The 20,287-nt window shown below is 43.2% G+C and overlaps 1 pseudogene; it reads right to left on the bottom strand.

Moving 5' to 3' along the window:
- LOC112809253 (low molecular weight phosphotyrosine protein phosphatase pseudogene) overlaps positions 1–18,847 on the bottom strand; it is an 86,775-nt pseudogene extending 67,928 nt beyond the window's left edge.
- Positions 18,848–20,287: the final 1,440 nt, after the last annotated feature.

Below are 20,287 nucleotides of genomic sequence, written 5' to 3'. Positions count from 1 at the left end.
TATATGCAGGGTGACTGCATAATGTATTGTCCAAACTGGGACAGTTTTGAAAATGAAAAAAGGCTGCTCTTTATAATTCTGCCTGGGTAACAGAAGTAAATTGGGCCTATCTTGGGTACCAGGCATGGTTTTCCTACCCATACATACATGATGTGTTGTCTCTCTTGTATCCATTTCTTTGCCTTGTTCCCCTGCCCGAAATGTTTCCTTCTTTGTCTAGCCTGCTCTTACTAATCTTTCAAATGCTTCCTGCTCTGTGAAGCCCTCCTGCTCAGTCTCTTCCTTTCCCCCCAGGCTCAATCAAGTTGTTCTAACGTTGTGTCTTCAGCACTTTCTGACTATTTCATTCTAGGATTTATCATACTCTCTTATAACTGTGTGTTTAGTGGTCCATCTTCCTGATAGACTCTGAGCTCCCCGAGGGAAGGGACCATTTCTTTCTTTGCTCCTGGTGCCTGGCAGTGCTTGGCATGATGTAAGCACTCAGTAAGTTATTTGTGGAATATGTGAATGCATAAATAAATGAATGACCAGCAAAATAAAAATGTATCCCCATATCAGAGACCTGTTATCTTTTCTCAAGGGAATAGAGCATGAAAATATGTTCATGCTCGACACTTGACTCAGCTCCCTCCCCTGTCAACCCTTTAGGGAGCATTAGGGCAGGAACAGATGTCCTCACTGTGCTGTGAGGTGTGCTAAATGAGGGCCTAAACTGTACAACTTCCACTGGGGTACCACGCTGTTGCCACCATCACAGCCATTTCTCTGGGATGAATACTGTCTCCAAATGGCCACTCCTAAAATTGTACATATGTTACCTGACAGAGGTAGCCCTCCAAATGATCGCTTTTCCCCCACGCACTTGGATTTTGCTGGGAATGGGATATATAGTATACGGAATGGGTGAATTTGGGTTGCAGTGAGGGAGGTGTAGTGGGTAGAATTTTCCTTGTCTGTAATTATTTATCTGTCCATGTGTCTGGCGGCTGTCCGCCACACTGTGCTGTGAGCTCCATGAAGGTGAAGATCTGTCTCCTTTGGTTTACTCAGTACCCACTGTAGCTCCTGACTTATAATAGGTGTTTAATAGTATTTGTTGACGAAATGATTCTGTGCTCATATTTACTTTGTACATATTTATAGGCCTTGTATCGTCGAACACCATTAGTTTATTGACAGGTTGTCAGACTCTGGTTTTCATCCTCATTAGAGCTGAGGTACATTAAACCTCAGGGTTCCACCCGCACGGTCCTGCCTAGCATCAAAACTGACCACTGTGGGTTCTGTATCACTACCTGGAGCTCTAATTTGGTTTGATTCCCAAGCCTGGTAATGAGAGGGCCGAGAGAGAGGGCACACAGGCCCCACCTCAGAACATCTGGGTGCTTAAGGAGTCTCTGCATGCCTGCTAACTTCTGAATTTCAGATGAACCCTGATTGGTTCTTGCCAGTTTCCCTCCTTCACCTTCGTGGGATTGAATTGTGCTTCTTGTATCCTGAGATTCTGGTTATGGTTCTCTTATCACAAGGTTGAATTATAATTCTCTGTTTAGAGTGTGAGCTTCTCACTGTCAGGTACCTTTTTTGTTCATTGCTATACTTCTGATGTCCAGAATAGTCCCTGACACAGAGTAGGTTTTCAGTTCATTCCCCTTGAACGAATGACTGATGGAGCCCTTTCCTGGGAAGGCATGCCTGCTGTTGCGAGGGGGCTGGTCTTGGGCAGTAGTATTAATAGCTCTCATAGCTACCATTTATTGTTTGAGCATTCTGTGCCAAGTGGTGTGTTAGGCATTTAAAAAATTTTTTTCTACTTGACATAACGATGTCAGGAAGCAGGTGGTATTATCTCCATTTTACTGATTACTAAATGAGGCTTAGGGAGGTCAGCAGCATGACTAAGGTCACATACTAAGTGGTAGAACAAATCCATATTGTTGATTCCAGGGCCCCCAAACTTTACATATAATAGAGTGCTGCACAGGTGGTAGTGGGCTGGCAATTTAGGGGGCACAGATGGATAAGGGAGGTGGTATGGGTACTAAAAATAGACTCCATTGCTTGACGTATTTGCCAAGTACCAGCTCTGTTGCCCTTTGAATTGGAGGTTGTGCTACACCCGGAAGAGTCAGGCTGTCCACCTCTGAGAAGTCTATGGCTCAGTAAGTACTGAGAGCAGAGAGGGCGCTAGGATGGACAGGCATCAGTGTCTGTGCTGGGAGGTGGCTCTCTGTTGTTCACGACTGCTCTGTGTAAGCTGGTCAGGGTGCTGGGAGTTAGTGCTTATATAGGATTGTAAGTTGAGGGAAATAGTTTCATTAATTTAGGATTATCTGCTTGGTTCCACAAGAAAAAACCCTCAGATTAATTCATAATATGAAATTTGTTCTTCCTTTCTTCCTTTTTCCTTCTTTTTCTCCCTCTCCCTTTCCCTTTCTCCCCCCCTCTCTCCCCCCCCTCAGCAATAAATATGTTGAAAACCTTTTTGGGTAATTTATTCTATTTGGTGCAATTCGAATGGGAAGTGAGCCAAAACACAAAGGTAATTGTGGTCGATTTTTTAATAAACTGCCTGAAACTCAAAGGAAATGATGGATTGTGGGGGAAATCAATTCACATACCTGGCTTGTGTTAGCTTTCACAGATGTTGAGGTGGTGGACATTATGGGTTAATTGACAGTTTATCAACATTCTTGCTTTTTACCCAGGAAGGTAATACATTTCAAGGAGGAGTGGCATAACCTCCTGTGAGTAGAAATTGATGGCAGGTGTTTAGAGTAGTGGGAAGCCAATGACCTTTAGTCCAAGGACAAGTACCTGGGGGCAGTCAGTTCATTGACCAGGACTGGTGGTGAGCCTGTCAGATTTTGAATATGCTTTCCAAAATTAATGGGCATTTGCCTTTTCCTTTCAAGAAGGAAGAGAGAATTACAGAGGAGCTGACATGTGTTACTTCAAAGTTTTAACTCCCCAAAAGGAAAGTAGAACAAGTAACTACTTCCCTTCTCTTTGTGCAGCAAAAGATGCCTCCTGGGGTGCCTGGGTAGCTGAGTTAAGTGATCTGACTCTTGGTTTTGGCTCAGGTCCTGAGATCAAGCCCTGCATGGGACTCAGTGGGGAGTCTGTTTTAGGATTCTCTCCCTCTCCCTTGGCCCCTCCCCCTGCTCACACATGCGTGCTCTCTCTCAAATAAATAAATCTTTAAAAAAAAGATGCCTCATTGTACTGGAAATGCTCCTTGTGATCCAATCAGACGGGTCAGTTTATGCTTAACCTCCTCATTCTTTTCTTTGTTTCTGTTTATGCTGATCTTTGCCTGGGTTATCATTCGGTCTGTGTCTTTCCCTTTCTCTATTTTCTCCTTTTTCTCTCTTTCTCCTCCACCTCTTTCTCTTTCCATTTTTCTTGCAATCCTTCTTCTCTTCTGAAGAACGACAAAACACCAAGGATAATAAAAACAATGGCTTGCAATTAATGATTACTTAAAAGAATTGTCACACAGTCCCTATACACACTAAATAGAAGTTACCTCAATGATCTCTCTTTTTGAGAAAATGTTTTCTTTTATGATCTTATGCATAAGGAGTCTGTAGAACAATAGTTTAAGACCCAAAATAGCTCTCAGGTACTGGTTAAATGATTTCCAACCATTAACAGGAAGGAATATTCCAGAAAAATGAAGAAAATTTAAATTTATGCAGTGGAAGGGAACGTACAGGTGATGTGTAACTGGTATGCACAGGGACCTGTGGCCACCCGATATAATGTGACTTGCACTATGCTATTTTATTTAATCTTCATTATCTTGATTAATCCTCACAACCACCCAGTGAGGAGATATCGTTATCTTCATTCTAAAACAGATGGGGATCCTGAGGTTCAGAGAGGTTAAGTAACTTGCTCAACGTGAAGTAGCTAAGGAATAGTGGAGTTGGAATTTGAACTCATTGTCAGTATTATTTCAAAGTCCAATTTACATTCTGCCCTCTAGTTCTCAAGATCCAGCTCATTAAAGCCCACTTTGAGAACTCTAGCTCTGTAAATTGGTTAATAATCTGAACTCACAAGCACAGTCTGAACTACCGAATCGAAAACTTGAATATACACTCTCGTATATTGTTTGTTTCATGTGAATAAGCTTGATTTTTACCTCTAGACTAAACTTCTTTTATATATAATGCTGGGTGTATAAGAGGTACATTTGACATACAGTTCACCTTGAAGAAGATGGAAAATCAAGCTGTGGTTCTGAAAATGGAAATTCCTGGAACAAGGAGTCTTTGTTTACTTAAAGCCCAAACAAGTGGATGAGACCTAAAACCAATCCAAATAAGTGTGGTATATGGTCTGTTTGGGAAGAGTTGGGGTGAGACTCTGCAAGAAGATAATGTAGTTGATTTTTTTTTTTCTTCATTGATTGACCAGCGATGTAGCGGCATCTCGGACACACAGTGTTTTGACTATGTTGGTTGAATCCTTCAGTCAGTAACCAATCAAAAGGTAGATGAGACGATATCTAGGTAATTAAAGTTGGCTTTAGGGCGCCTGGGTGGCTCAGTTGGTTAAGCGACTGCCTTCGGCTCAGGTCATGATCCTGGAGTCCCGGGATCGAGTCCCACATCGGTTGCTCCCTGCTCAGCAGGGGGGTCCGCTTCTCCCTCTGACCCTCTTCCCTCTCGTGCTCTCTGTCTCTCATTCTCTCTCTTTCAAATAAATAAATAAAATCTTAAAAAAAAAAATAAAGTTGGCTTTATAGAGGAGCCACATTCTGCAAGTTGATCCTGTGAAGTAGATGTTGATGCAGACCCTCTCTTTGCTCTTTAACTTTGGTTATTGTTTCAGATGTGCTTTGTATTCGACTGACAATGATGTATAAGATCTTGGCATTAGGAGCGCCTGGGTGGCTCAGTCGGTTAAGCGTCTGCCTTCAGCTCAGGTCATGATCCTGGGGTCCTGGGATCGAGCTCTGCTCAGTGGGGAGCTTGCTTCTCTTTGTCCCCACCCGCTGTTTCTCCCCAACCCCTGCTCGTGCTCTCTCTTGCTCCCCCTTAAATAAACACATAAAATCTTAAAAAAAAGATGTTAGCTTTAAGTTTTTCAAATGTGACTCACTTCCCTGTCAATTACAGGTGACTTCTTTAAGAAGAGCTAAATCCATAAAATATTGAAATGAGGGAGTAACGATTTGCATTTTGAAATCACTGACAAGATTTCTATGCACAGTTTGCCTTAAATATATTAACTAGGATTAAATTTATAAAATTTCTCCTGATATATATTTATAAAATATGTAAGAATATGTCTCTATTTATAATCAAATCTATTCTATGAAGGAAGCTATGACTAATCTGTCAGCCACCCATAAATGTATTGAGTTCTGGTATTGAAAAGATCCTTTGGTAAAGACTTTTTGAAATGAAATTATCATCTGTTATTTATTGGCATTTGTCCCTTGGAGTTTTGCTCCATTGAGTTTTCAATAAAGTGGTGATTGCCTCTGTGCAGGTGTCTTCAACGTTGGTTCTAGTAGCATCTTGGGCCAGATCATTCTTTGTTGTAGAGGTGTGTTTTGTGCATTGTACGATATTTAGCTCCCTGGACGCTCCTTCCTAGAAGCCAGTAGCATCCTCCCACCCCCTTTTTTGGTGACAAAAATATCTCCAGAGATTGCTAAATGTCCCCTGAGAGGCAAAATAGTCCTTGGTTGAGGACTACTAAACCATAGAGATCTTGAATATTGGGAAGTACTTATATATCAGAATAATTATAGCAGTACTTCTATAACACTTTGGCCAGTGTTTTGCATATGTAACTTATTTAATCCTTGCAGTTCTGTAAAGTAGATACTATTATTATCATCCCATTTTATCTTTTTTTTTTTTTAATTAAGTATGCTCCATGCCCAGCGTGGAGCCCAATGCGGGGCTCGAGCTCACAACCCCAGAATTAAGACCTGAGCTGATAACTAGAGTCGGACGCTTAACTGAATGAGCCATCCAGGTGCCCCATCATCCCATTTTAGAGACAGGGTAATGGGGGCACAGAGTGGTTAAGTAGTTAAAGATTGTTGTAGAGCCAGGATTTGAATCCAGCCTGAGTGGCATCAGCATCTGTCCTCTGAAACACACTGCACTATCTGTACAATGGAATGGCCAGATAACAGAATATTTTTCTGGAGAAGCATTTGTGTTCTTTCATACTTAGCCACATTGAACCATCCAGAGGGATGTTGTGCATGGTCAGTTGTGGGGCCTGCCACTGTAAAGGACTTCAGATAAAGGCTAAAGTAGTACAGTTAAAAAAATTTTTTTTAGATTTTATTTTTTTAAAGATTTTATTTTATTTTAAAAGATTTTATTTATTTATTTGACAGCGAGAGAGACACAGCGAGAGCGGGAACACAAGCAGGGGGAGTGGGAGAGGGAGAAGCAGGTTTCCCGCCGAGCAGGGAGCCCGATGCGGGGCTCGATCCCAGGACCCCGGAATCACGACCTGAGCTGAAGGCAGATGCCTAACGACTGAGCCACCCAGGCGCCCCTTAAAGATTTTATTTTTAACTAATCTCTACACCCAAAGTGGGGCTTGAACTCACAACCGCAAGATCTCAAGAGTCGCGTGCTCCACTGACTGAGCCAGCTGGGCACCCTGATTTTATTTTATTTTATATTATTTTCTTAAGTAATCTCTACACCCAATGTGGGGGCTCGAATTCACAATCCTGAGATCAGGAGTCTCAAGCTCTACCGACTGAGCCAGCCAGGGGTCCCTGTACTTGTTTTTTATACCAAACATTTGTAGGTCTCCTCTTTTGGTCACTACTTTTGATTGAGTCAGTGAAAATGCTGGTATTTGATAGACTGAGTATGGCATATGTTCTGGCAGGGCTCATCTTATGCTGGCTCTAGAGTTAAACACTGATGGTGGGATTGTATTTCAGTAGTTTTATGAAAAATAATGAAATTGTAACTGATCTTGGTAGACTCAGCTTGCCCAGAACTTGATTACCCAGCCTGAGGAGTGAGGATAGTTCCAAAATTCCAATGTATTCTTGGTGGGCAGTTATGCAAAATTTTCAGATACGAACTTTGGGTAGTTTACAGATCAAGGAGTTGCTGAAAACATAACCCAGGCCTCTGTTTGGATAAATAACAGGTGACATTAAAGACTATTGTTTGATCTCTTGCTTTTGAGATTGGGTCTGATGATTCTTTTACTAGTAAGTGGTACCAGACCCTTGATCAGTCTTAGCCTAAAGGAGAACACATGGCTAGAAAGCCTGTTTTGGGTAAGACAGTTCTGTATTTTAACTCATTACATTTCTTCCTTCATTCATTCACCATTTTTAAAAAAAGATTATTCATTTATTTATTTGAGAGAGAGAGATAGAGAGGGAGAGAGAGAGCACTAGCGGGGGTGGGGGAGGGCAGAGGGAGATGGAAAAGCAGACTCCCCACTTAGCAGGGAGCCCAATGCGGGGCTCGATCCTAGGATCCCGGGATCATGACTTGAGCCAAAGGCAGACTCTTATCGTGACTGAGCCACCCAGAGTCCCCCTAGGGCAAAGGCTCATTCACCATTTATAAGGAGTCATTGTAACATAGTTTTTAACACTGTTGACTCTCAAATCAAATTCTACCTATGACACTTAGTAGTTGTATGGCTGGGACAAATTAATCTTTCCGGGGCGCCTGGGTGGCTCAGTCGTTAAGGGTCTGCCTTCGGCTCAGGTCATGGTCCCAGGGTCCTGGGATCGGGCCCCACATCAGGCTCCCTGCTCGGCGGGAAGCCTGCTTCTCCCTCTCCCACTCCCCCTGCTGTGTTCCCTCTCTCACTGTGTGTCTCTCTGTCAAATAAATAAAAAATCTTAAAAAAAAATTAATCTTCCCAAGCCTTAGTTACTCCTTTATAAAACTGAGATATTGTGAATAATAATAATATTCACCTCAACATGATGGCTTTGAATATTAACTGACACTTAGCCAAGGAAATAGTACGTATTCAATAAGTGTTAGCTATTACTAGTATGGTGTATCGTATCTATCATGTCATTGTGTCTGTCTACCGGGGAGAGGAAACAAGAACATAAATAGAAACAACACAAGGCAGAAGGTCCTGTGTCGTGAAAGGAGGAAAGAGAAAATGCTCTGGTACTTCAGAAGAGTATAAGAATCCTGGATGAAGAAGTAAGGAAGGAGTCATGGAGGAAGTAACAGCTAAGCTGAGCCTTGAAGGAAGGATAGAATTAAGGCCTGCAGTTGTGAGAACACTATTTCTAGAGTCGGCTATAAATACCTACTGAGAGTGGACTGCAAGTGATGAGTCATCCTTTTCTTCTTTTTTTTTTTTATTTTAAGATTTTATTTATTTGACAGAGAGAGACGCAGCGAGAGAGGGAACACAAGCAGGGGGAGCAGGAGAGGGAGAAGCAGGCTTCCCGCGGAGCAGGGAGCCCGACGTGGGGCTCAATCCCAGGACCCTGGGATCATGACCTGAGCCGAAGGCAGACGCTTAACGACTGAGCCACCCAGGCGCCCCCCTTTTCTTCTTAATCCTAGCAACGTGCAGTAAGGAAATCCACAGTGGTAGCAAATTCTTACCGACTAGTGTTCCTTCCCCTTCGTTTTCTCTGGAGAACATAGAAGGGCAGTCTTACTTCCTGCTGCAGTAATAGAGGCACTAAGTTCAAGGTCATGTAGTCGGCCTTAAATTAGATTCAGGTGCACGAACTCTCTAAGTAATCAAGCACCATGTACATTTTTATTAGGTATTTACTCTAACCTAATATTGTGTGGTGCTTTGCTTTGGGGGTACAGAAGTAGTATGCCCATGAAGAAACTATGGTCACAATGGGAAATACAACATGAATACACTGGATAGTATTATAAAATAATATAGAATCTAATATTCAGGTCTGTGGTGTGGACTCCTTATCTCAAATAAGTTCTGAAAAAAAGATTGATCAGTGGAACCTGGGATGATTTTGGAAAGATGGCTTCATGGGGTAGGAGTTTGAGTTTTGGATTGATGTAGGGGAGGGGAGAGGAGAGCATTTGAGATGGGGAAGTTTTTTTTTTAGCAGTGCTGGTAATTCATGAACGAATGAATAAAGATCATGTCTTTTAATTCATGGATTAAAATGTCAGTGATTTCCACATCTCTTCAGCTGAGTGATATTTGCAGAGAGCTGTGTTTGGTTCGCTGCTGTCCTAATGCTCTTGCTCCGGGTGATTTATAAACCATGCTTGTTTGTGGGGCACTTTCTCGGATTCCTGCTCTTGCTGATGCTTTCCACCATCCAGAAACTATGCATACATGAGCTAAACAAATGTCATGTCATCGATGGGAATAATTCTCCATTTCTAGACACTTTGAGGAAATGACTAATATTGGCTCATTTCAGAAAGGGGTCTTTCCAAGTCAGCACATTCTCTGACATTCTTCTCCCTCCTTCCCCTTCAGTGTGTGAACCCCACTGATTTCTTAGGAAGATGCACTGGTTGTCATGGTAAAAACTACGCTAATTGGGTTCCTCTGGTTGATGTTCTGTCAGGCTCACTGCCCCACTGAGGATTTGGAATAGAGCATTTAACTTTTTACTTCTCAGAGAACATGTTCCCAGCAAGTCAGCTGGCTCAGCAGAAAATGGAAGGTATTTGAAATGTCCAATACATTATCCAGATATTTCAGCCTTCATGGGGCCAGAGGTGCACAGTTTCACTTTCATTTGGTATCTTCTTTCCACAGGGTGCCGATGGAAACTCAGCTGGAGATTTTTAACTGTGTTAAGTGGATTTGGGGGATTTGTTAGGAATGAAAGCGTGTGGGTAGACCACTAATTTGAGAAAGGAGACCTGAGTCCAGGGCAGGCCTGGTCCGAAGCAAACGGAAGTAGTTTTCTTTTGTGGTCATCTTGCCCTGTTTCCCCCACTGCTAGAAGGAATGAAGGAAGGAAGAAGGAAGGCACTCAAGCCTCGTAACTCCCCCACAAATTGTGATCTCAAATTCAGACCATTCCTGATATCCCTTCTCTTCCAGGGTATTTTCTTCGCTTGGGAACCTATAGGAAAATCTGAACTATGGTTTTCATGGCTCTGAATGATTTAACATATCACGTATATAACTTAACCATTTGAAATTGCCCTTGATGACCAATGGGTTAGATATTTTGGTATTCCTTCTGTGACATCAGGTAACAGTTGCCATCATCTGCATATTGGTTTAATTTTCCTAGCCCTTCTTGGTGTAATGTTGACTCGTTGAGAAATTCAGAGTATACTGTGTAGCTCTATGCTTCAGTTTTTGAGGCTGATTCTGCTGACTTTGGAGGAGCACAAGCCTAGGTTGTATGAGATCACGGGTTCCCCGAGGTCTTTTTGTCTTTTTACTATCTCCTGGAATACTTTTAGTGATGTTGTAACTCATCTGAAGACCCTTCCCTCCATCTCTCTCTTTAAATCCACTTTTAACCGTCACTGGTCCTGTCCTCTATACTTCAGTGTGAATGGGTGTGGGAGAAGGTTTTGGGCACTGGTCACCTGAGGGAACAAGGAGAGGACAGACTAGGGGGAAAAAAGTGCCCATTGGGTGTTTGAGGCTAGGAAAACAACTTGCCTTTTCAACAGTTTTGCCTCAGGCTGGTAGTGGGGATAATAATGATAATTATCAGCAAGTGGTGCCCAATTAAGTGCCTAATTGGGCATGATGCTGTACTTAAGAGAACTTCACAGACGTATCCATTTCTGCATTGAGCCTAAGACACAGTTATAGAGACCGGGTTATTCAATGGTAATACTAAGTCAGTTGATGCTAAATGTGTGGTCCACGTCACACAGGCTAAAGGTCAGTTCATCAGGGAATAAGGGGCAGTGAGATTAAAAGTCTGAAGGCAAATGGAACCTGAATATTACTTTGGCTTTACTCCTTATCAGATATTCAGACATGTTTAGGTTCTCTTTCTTGCTTCAGAAAGTAATGTCACAGATTCTTCGATGATAAAGAAAGCCTTTGCTAGGCATCAGGAGCATTGTTCACACTATCAGAGATCACTGTCTATTCTTGGAAATGGGTATGGAAAAGGAGAGGGATGGATGGGGACTCACACCAAAATGTCCTCTGGAAGATGGTTTTGGATGACTTTATAGAGTATAAATATATGCTAAGATTTGCGTTCTTACTAAGTTCCAGTTGCTGTGTGAAGTACCCTACATCGGTTGTCATTTAACCCTGGTAACAACCACTACCTAGATGAAAAAATAGAGGACCAGAGAGTATAAAGAAGTTGCATCAAATCACACAGCTCTACAGGTTACCTCCTGCCAATACACGCGTTTTGTACTAAGTTTATGTGATAGTTTTTTTCTTATCATGGGCACTGTCTCTCTGCAAAAGTTGGATGCAGTTAGCTGAGGACCTCACTTAATTGGATTCTGGGTAACTGAGGTTTGGCTTTCATATGAGGTTGCAGATGATTCAGCTCAGGCACAAATTAGCCCCTTACTGTCCACAAATAATTGCATTTCATAGTAGTGTTTTGCTAGAGATTGAGGAGTCTGATATTTATACACCAAGGAAACCTGATATATCAAAGGAGAGGCCTGAGTTAAATAGTTCAAAGGGCTTGGAACTCTGTTGAATTCAAGCTGTGCTTATAATTCCATTATTGTTAAATCCCTTCCTTCCCAACAACCCACAAGCTGCCAGCCATAAGGGCTTGTTTACACAGGGTTCCTTTATTTTAAAGGGAAAAAGAGCTTTGTAGCTCCTAGGGTGGAGGTGAAGCCTGCCTGTGCTGTAGTTCCTACAGTCTGCCCTTATATGTTTCCATAGAAACAGAATTGTTGCTTGAACTAAAAATTCTTAGATTTGTTTGAAACTTGTGCTAACTGTATCAAAACGGGGGGAGAGTTTCCTGGCATTCCATTCTACTGGCAGTTAGTGGAGTCTGTGTGCTCTGAGGGGAAAGAAGGCACAAGGACTCTGTAGAGTCAGATTTGCCCTAACTCTTGATATCAGTGGAGAGAGAGATGCCTGCGTGTGTGAATCAATCTTCTTCCAGATCTTTTCCAACTCAGTCTTTCCATTCCGCTCAGCCATTTTGCCCCAGACTAGAGGATCATTTTGGAGGCAAGAGTGTAGTTAAGGGACGTCTGGGTGCTTCAGTCGGTTAAGTGTTTGACTCTTGGTTTTGGCCCAGGTCATGGGATCGAGACCTGTGTCAGTCTCCATGCTCAGCACCGAGTCTGCTTGTTCTTCCCTCTCCCCTCTGCTCCCCCCTCACCCCCGCTTGGGCTCTCTCTCCCCCCACTCCTCTCAAATTAAAGAAAAAAAAAATCTTAAAAGAAAAAAGTGTAGTTAAGAGCATGGACTCTAGAGTCAGGCTAATTTGGGTTTGACTTCTGGGCCCACTACATATCACCTTATGTGAGCTTGGGCAACTAATATAAGCTCTCTGATCCTCAGATTTTTATCTGTAAAATGGGGGATAAAAGTGATACGTGCTCAGTAGAAATAATGTGAAGGCATATTGCCTGAAACATGATAAACATTCAATAAATGGTAGGTTTTGAAAAAGTTACTTGTCTTCCCCCCAAAACCTCGCCAATCTCTCTTAATCCATCACACCTTTGAAGACCTTTTCTTGAACCCCCATCTCATGTTGCCTGCTTTGATGTCACATTGCTTGGCACATTTGAGGTGATTGCCAGGTGAGCTCTAGGTTTTTTATGGTGGTGTCTCTCAAATCACCTAGATTGTAATCACCTGAGGGCCCAGGTGGGCTCTTCCTGGCACAAAGCTGGGCACCCAGGAAATACTAATCACATACTCGTGGGAGTGAAGACTGGGCTTTGGGCTTCAGCAACTTATCCAGAGACTGTTTGGAGTTGACTTTTGTCTCCACTGGAGTCCAGGTATCCACTCTCTTTCCTAGCTTTTGCTGCCCCACTAATAATACAATCTGGTAAAATCTATCTAATATGCCCAATGTAATAGATTCCATCCCTAAGGACTGATGAAGGTGAAAGAATGTTCTCATGCAACCTAAGGCTTCTCTGCCTGTACCGTCCCTGTGCTGGGGGCTCATTTTATTTGGGGAAACACTGTATTAGGTTCGGTCAGCCTCAAGGGAAGCCACTGGGGCCTCTTCTTGGGTGTAGACTGACAGCGCGTCCAGCCGAGCAGAACTGAGCTAGGCTAAGATCAGCTTCACTTTAAGATTCTCCTATGGATCACCATTGGGTGGTGGTATCGCTCAGACTGAAGTTGTTAACCTTCAGCCTGGGCTACTTTTCTCAGGTGTTTTGCAGTTAAAGATCCTATCTAAGGTGAAAAATCAGTTATGAGACAATGCTCAGGTTAAATGGTGAGCAGCTTGTAGGTAGCCTGTTGGGGCAAAAAAGGGACACAGTAGGGCATTATTAAGGGAAAATCAGTTGGTTACCAGGGCTTTGCAAAATACAGGGGGAAATGAAAATAGGGCTTCTTCGATAAATGAACAAAAAGCTTGGTTTGCCTCATTTCTTTTTTTTTATTATGTCATGTTAATCACCATACATTACATCATTAGTTTTTGATGTAGTGTTCCATGATTCATTGTTTGCGTATAACACCCAGTGCTCCATGCAGTACGTGTCCTCTTTAATACCCATCACCAGGGTAACCCATCCCCCCCACCCCCCTCCCCTCTAGAACCCTCAGTGTGTTTCTCAGAGTCCATAATCTCTCATGGTTCATCTCCCCCTCCGATTCCCCCCCTTCATTTTTTCCTTCCTGCTATCTTCTTTTTTTTTTTTTAACATATAATGTATTATTTATTTCAGAGGTACAGGTCTGCGATTCAGCAGTCTCACACAATTTACAGTGCTCACCATAGCACATACCCTCCCCAATGTCCGTCACCCAGCCACCCCATCCCTCCCACCCCCACCACTCTAGCAACCCTGTTTGTTTCCTGAGATTATGAATTCCTCATATCAGTGAGATCATATGATACGTGTCTTTTTCTGATTGACTTATTTCGCTCAGCATAATACCCTCCAGTTCCATCCACGTCGTTGCAAATGGCAAGATTTCATTCCTTTTGATGGCTGCATAATATTCCATTTGTGTGTGTGTGTGTGTGTGTGTGTGTGTGTGTGTGTGTGTGTGTGTGTATGTATATATATATACCACATCTTCTTTATCCATTCATCTGTCGATGGACATCTTGGCTCTTTACAGAGTTTGGCTATTGTGGACACTGCTGCTATAAACATCGGGGTGCATGTACCCCTTCGGATCCCTACACTTGTATCTTTGGGGTAAATAGCCAGTAGTGCAATTGCTGGGTTGTACGGTAGCTCTATTTTCAACTTTTTGAGGAACCTCCATACTGTTTTCCAGAATGGCTGCACCAGCTTGCATTCCCACCAACAGTATAGGACGCCTCATTTCTAAACTTCTCTGTCACTCTAGTCAAATAGCAGAGGTTATTCAAACTCACATTATTTTTGCCACACTGAATAAAGGAAGAATCCAAGGAGGGTCTTTGGGAGATTTTCAGGGAAGAGCCACATCCTAGGGAGTGGGTAATTTTGCTGTTCTCTCTTTAGCTCTCCCTGTGGTTGTCACTTTGGTTGGCATCTAGGTGCCAAGTTGGTTGAATAGTTTCCATGAAGAAAGACTCTTCGTTGGGAAATTCTCTCTCCAGCCTGCAGAGCCAGCTGCATTTCTGCCAAGGACCAAGGCAGGCTTGAGACACTGGTTTGAAGGCAGGGGACAGGCGAGTTAGAAGGGAAGCAGGTGAGAAGGGAGGTGAAGAGGGGAAAGGCAGAGGGGATGGGATCTGAGCTTATTGAACCAGCCTATTGTGTTTCCTGCCGGCGGTCCTGCCTCTCTTTAATCCATTTTTCACACAGCCACCATTGATTTTCCTAAGCATAAATTTGATTGTCTCATTCCCTTGCTCTAAACTCTTCAGTGTTGCCTATTAAGCTGAACATCAAGTCCAAGCTCCCTGACATGATGTATAAGGCCCTTCACCATCTGTTTCTTACCATGATCTATCTCACCTCTACCTACTTTCTGTATCACACTTGATGCTCCGGTAATATTGAATGGCTTACAGATCTTTCTACCTTGCCTCCCCTGCTACACTCTTAGACACACAAAAGGCAGCCCCCATGTCCTTGCCTATGCAAGTCCTTCTGCATCGGACCCTGTGTCCACCTTTCTTTGCGAATTCCTGTTTATACTTCCAAGACACAGCTCAGATACTACCTCCTCTAAGAAGCATTTTTCCAAGCCCTTCAGGGGGGTTTCTGTTTCTCCTCTGAGTTCCATGGCACCTGTGCTTAGCCCATTATACTGAAATTGTTTATTTACGTGTCTGTCTTCCCCACTAGACCGAGAGCTTCTTGGAGGATGGGACTAAAAGCATTCAGTATTTGAGATGGTGGTGAGTGATACAGAGAGGGCCAAGGCAGTGGTCTTATGTACCTTTCAGAAGTTGCCATGGTTTGGGCTTCCTTCCTGTTCAGCAGATGCCTGCTTTCTCACTGCCTTTAAATATTTGTGAAAAGTTGTCCATGCAATTATTCACTGGACTCCTGGCTCTAGGAAATGTTTACCATTTAAATGGGTGCTTTTAGTGCCTTCCTTTTAGGGAACAATGGAATTTCAGGTCCTAAGGCAGGCTGATGTAGAGACATTTTCCTTGGCCCATGGGCTGCATGCTGTAGGAAGCTATCCACGAAGCCCGTGTTTAGGGTCAACCCTCAACCCAATGAACTCTGATCACCGTAGTGATCTGTGAATACTCAGTTAATTTGTCTTTTAGGAGAACAAAATATGGGCATATTGATTCTAGGGCTCTAGCTAGAGTGTGAGGTTCTTGAGGAAAAAGATGGTCTCCAACTTGTCTGGGCGCTCTCAGAGGGCTCTGTAATACGGGAGAGGCTCTGAGGGGGTTCTGGCCAATCCTGCTGATTTATTGGAAGGTTTATCTTTTTGCATTATACCTAAACCAGCATGGAGGCAACATTTTGATACAGTTCAACCAAGATTGGTTGTCCTGTGCTTCAATTCCCAAGGCGCTGTCTTTACTAAGTCTTAAATAAGAGCCAGCGCAAGGGAAGTGAAGGATGGAGATGGATGGATGGATGGACCATCAGACTTGGCTGCTCTCATCACATTATCATTTCTCAGAAATTTTAAATGATTCTTACTGAACAATTAAATGGAAGGACTCATATCTTATAGTATCTGTAGGAAAATGTGCTTTAAGTAGCAAGATCCAGTCTGTCCTTATTGGAGAAATGCCAGTTCTACTGATGGAAAAGATTTTCTCAGACCATCTGTCAGTTATAGCAGTCTGTGTTTAACCCCTTCTGTACCAGCAGAAAAGAATTCACTAATCTAGGAAGTTGCCTTGGAAGCTGTGGGGGATAAGACATGGTGCCTGCCTTCAAGGGGCTTAACATTTGAGGAGAGACAAGAACTAGAGGCTCAGGGATAAAGTTGGCCAAACATACTAAGTGCAATAGTTGCCAAATGTGGTAGAAGCGCCAGTGAGAGGGTGATTACTTCTGGCTAGGGGCTGGGGAAATTTCCTTTTTTTAAAAAAAGATTTTATTTATTCATTTGACAGAGAGACAGAGAGAGAGGGAACACAAGCAGGGGGAGTGGGAGAGGGAGAAGCAGGCTTCCCGCTGAGCGGGGAGCCCGATGCGGGACTTGATCCCGGGACCCTGGGATCATGACCTGAGCTGAAGGCAGACGCTTAATGACTGAGCCACCCAGGTGCCCCCCGGGGCCAGGGAAATTTTGATGCAGGCATCTGAAGGCAGGGGACAGGGGCGGGAAGTGTGGGCACTCTGCTAGAGGGACTCGCATGTTCAGTGCCGATTGAGGTGCCAAAGTCCAGCATCTGTCTGCACAATGGGAATAGTCTGGTGCTATAGGATTAGGGGATGTGGAAATAAAAGTTGGTGGGTTGAGGTCAGATGAAGGGCATTACGTGACTGTCAGATTAAGAGGTCAGCATTTTATTCTATAGACAATGGGTTGTCGGTGGCAGGATTTATAGTATCAATACCTCGTTCAGAGCTGTGCCCAGGGAGGATTATTTGGGCGCCTTAGGAAGTGAGGGTTAAGTCCTGAGCTGTTTTCTCTAACCTCAGGAGAGGGAGAAAGGGATTCATGGTTTCTGCTAATCAAGACATGATGCATTGGGTTTTAGAGACTTAGAACTATATTTTTATTTTATTATTTGCTACTATATTGATAACCCTGAGGTCACTGCTCAGGGTAAGACAGCTAGCCCAGGTGGCACGGAGGGGACATTTTTCTGTTAGAGTTTGAAACTGTGTGAACTTTATGGGTTTTGAGTTAAACCTGGGCCAAGTTTTCAATATTAGTTTGATGTCCTTTTTTATTTTGTGAGTGTGTATATATGTGCGTGTATTGTTTTGATTTTTTTTTTCCTCAGTTTTTTGGTGTCCCATGGAAGAGAACAGCTGGAGTTTGGGGGTGGCGGTGAGGAGGATGTGGGATCATATCTGAAGTATCTGTATTTTTTTCCTCCCAAGTTCCTTCTGGCCTAGTGCTACTAAGAGGCTTATGGGGTATGTTTTTGGTTGGAGTAGCCCTAGTGTTTATCAAAGCGTGGCTTTCTGGACCACGTGTAACAGAATTCACCGAAGGAGGAATCTGGTTAAAAATGCAGGTTTAGGGCCCTGCCCTAGATCGCCTCAATTAGAGACCAGGTATCTACTTGTTGACTTAAGCTCCTTAGGTGATTCAGATGCATGCTCAGGCTTGAGGACCACTCAAATAGGAAAAGATTAAAAGCCAAGAAACTGAGTTTTTAATTTAAAAGGGAGATCATAAGGTAGGAAAAAAGGTAGATCATAAGGCTATTAAAAGGAGTTTTGAAAAGTCTAGAACACTTGGCCTTTTGGATTTTTTCTTTTAGTTCGTCAAGCGAGGAATTTTTAGGTCGAAGAAGAGTAACTTGTGGTAGAAGGACCTTCCTGTTCTGGAAAGGTCTTTCTTCTTTGTCTCTCCCTGTACAAATCTGACCCATTCCTCAAGGCTCACCTCCCCTCATACGTGTTCCAGGACCATTGGAGCGAGTGAAGATTTTCGTGGTTTTCAGAGCTGCCTTCACTTCCTGGTTGTTCCTTACTTTTCCGAACTTTTAGCCTCGGGGCCTCTTGTGTGTCAGGTTGCCCTTGAATTGGTGGTGACTTTGCCCTTGAATTTGGATTTGGGATTTACCTGCTTCATGCCTGTTGATGTTGTCTCTCCAACTAGTCTCTAAAGTCCTTAGGCTGTAGTTTGTTCTTCTTTCCACGCCACTCCTGTAGCTCCTGACACCATGCTTGTCATCCAGTAGGAGCATCATAAATGCTTGCAAGGCAAATGAAAGAATTTTAGAGGACATGCTGTAGCTTTGCTTGAGAAAGACAAATGCCAAAGCTATGTTGAGGAATAAAGGGGAAAGTGAACCTAAAACATGCGCTTATATTCACTAAAATAGTCAAGTTCTTAAAAATGAAGTGTGCAAAGTTCTCCATCTTCTCAGTAGCTTTTAGAGAATTGCAGTGAGTCCAAATTCTTTATTTTCATTTATGAGAAACCCATTTCTATAATTCGCCTTCCATTTTCAACACTTTCTTTCAATTCCAACTATGACTCAGGCTCGCTTTATTTCTAGCAGCATGTTGTCTTTTAACTGGGCAGTGAAAAGAACTTGGAACAATGACTTTCAAACTTCCCTAGTCCTTCGATAATCGTCCCTCTTAAGTCCTGAGAGATAGCCGGTGGTGCATTCACTGATGACATCATCCATTATCCGGTTCGCCATGGGCTCTTTTTCCTCCTTTTGGGATTTGATAACTGACCCTGTTTGATTTCATTTGTCAAAATGCATCTTCCCCATTTCTCCCTTCCCCCATCGTTCTTCCTTTGAAGCCACAGCTTCCCTGATTTAGAGTGGGGGCGGGGGGACTCGGGGTGGGTGGGAGGTGGTGCCTGACTGGGCTTTTTAAGTACCAGCAGCAACATTATTTCTGTATTTTTTGTTCTGCCACTGAAAATGCCTCAGCCCACACATAACTAGCTCTCATTCTCTTCTTGTTCCCCCACCCACAGCATCCTCCTGCTCCCCCCTCCAATGCCTGCCCCCCTTCTCGGTGGCTACTTTACTTCACAGTTCCAGAATGCTTTCATTCATCACTGTCACGGTCCCTGTCGATGGCAACTCTTGCATCTTATCTGCGGCCACCAGTCAATGAGTTCGCATTTAATATTTTAAAGAGTTTTCTTTGTTTCTGACATTTCTCCACCCACTGATACTTGCACTTATGTGGCTTGCTGTCACCTTTTTCTCTGCCAGTTGGTTGTCAGGCTCCAGTCTCCCCCAGAAAATGCAAGAGGATCATCCTGTCACTCAGGAAATCTGTCTAATTTTCCTCTGACATTGGTTGCAAGTACTCACTTTTTTCTTTGGGTGAGGAAGGCAGACTTAAGAAGAAGAGGAACAATTTAAGAATTTGGCAGAGGAGGCTGAAAGTTGAAATGATTGGGCTGGATGCTGGGAAAGTTTGGATTTGAGTTCCTGCCTTGGGCTGACCTGCTGTCAGTTCTGTGTGAATTACTTACTCTATCTTGTCCTCTTTCCTACGGGAATGATGTTTTATTTCTAAGCTGGGATGGAGGACAGGAGCAATGGATACCATATTTTGACACTAAAAAGAACTTTGACAATAAGGATACTGCTTGCTGAAAGCTTGCTATTGCGCACGGATGGTAGGTTGTTCGCACACGTGAGCTCTACTCCCCAAGACAACATTGAGTCATTTGAGGCTCAGAGAGCATCAGTTTCTTGCTCAAGACCACACAGCTTTATAAGCGATGGAACAAAGATTTGAACATACTTCTGTCTGTCTCCAGAGGTTACACTCTTAGGATTTTGTTACGCAAGCTCAGGGTGGTACTGGGCACAACTGGGTGTTCTCACTGATTTGTATCTCCTCTTAAGACATCCACTAATTTGGGGCTGATGCATGACTAGGAGTGTCTGAGTTTGAATTTCAGCTCAGCCATTTACTGACTACCTAAATTTGGGCCGGTTATTTAACCGTTTTGTGTCTGTCGTGTCCGTGAAATGGGGATGATAAAGGATGAGAACAGCTTCCACCCCATAGGTTTGTTGTGGGGCTTAACCAGTTAATATAGATACAGTACATTTGCGTAACACATTGTCAACCCTCAGTGAGCATAGCTCTCACCATCATCAGCCGCC

The sequence above is a fragment of the Callorhinus ursinus genome, unplaced genomic scaffold (genome assembly GCF_003265705.2).
Source record: "Callorhinus ursinus isolate GAN/ISIS: 27379988/994484 unplaced genomic scaffold, GSC_fseal_2.0 scaffold33, whole genome shotgun sequence".
Classification (NCBI taxonomy): Eukaryota; Metazoa; Chordata; class Mammalia; order Carnivora; family Otariidae; genus Callorhinus; species Callorhinus ursinus.
This window is presented reverse-complemented; position numbering and strand designations above follow the sequence as displayed.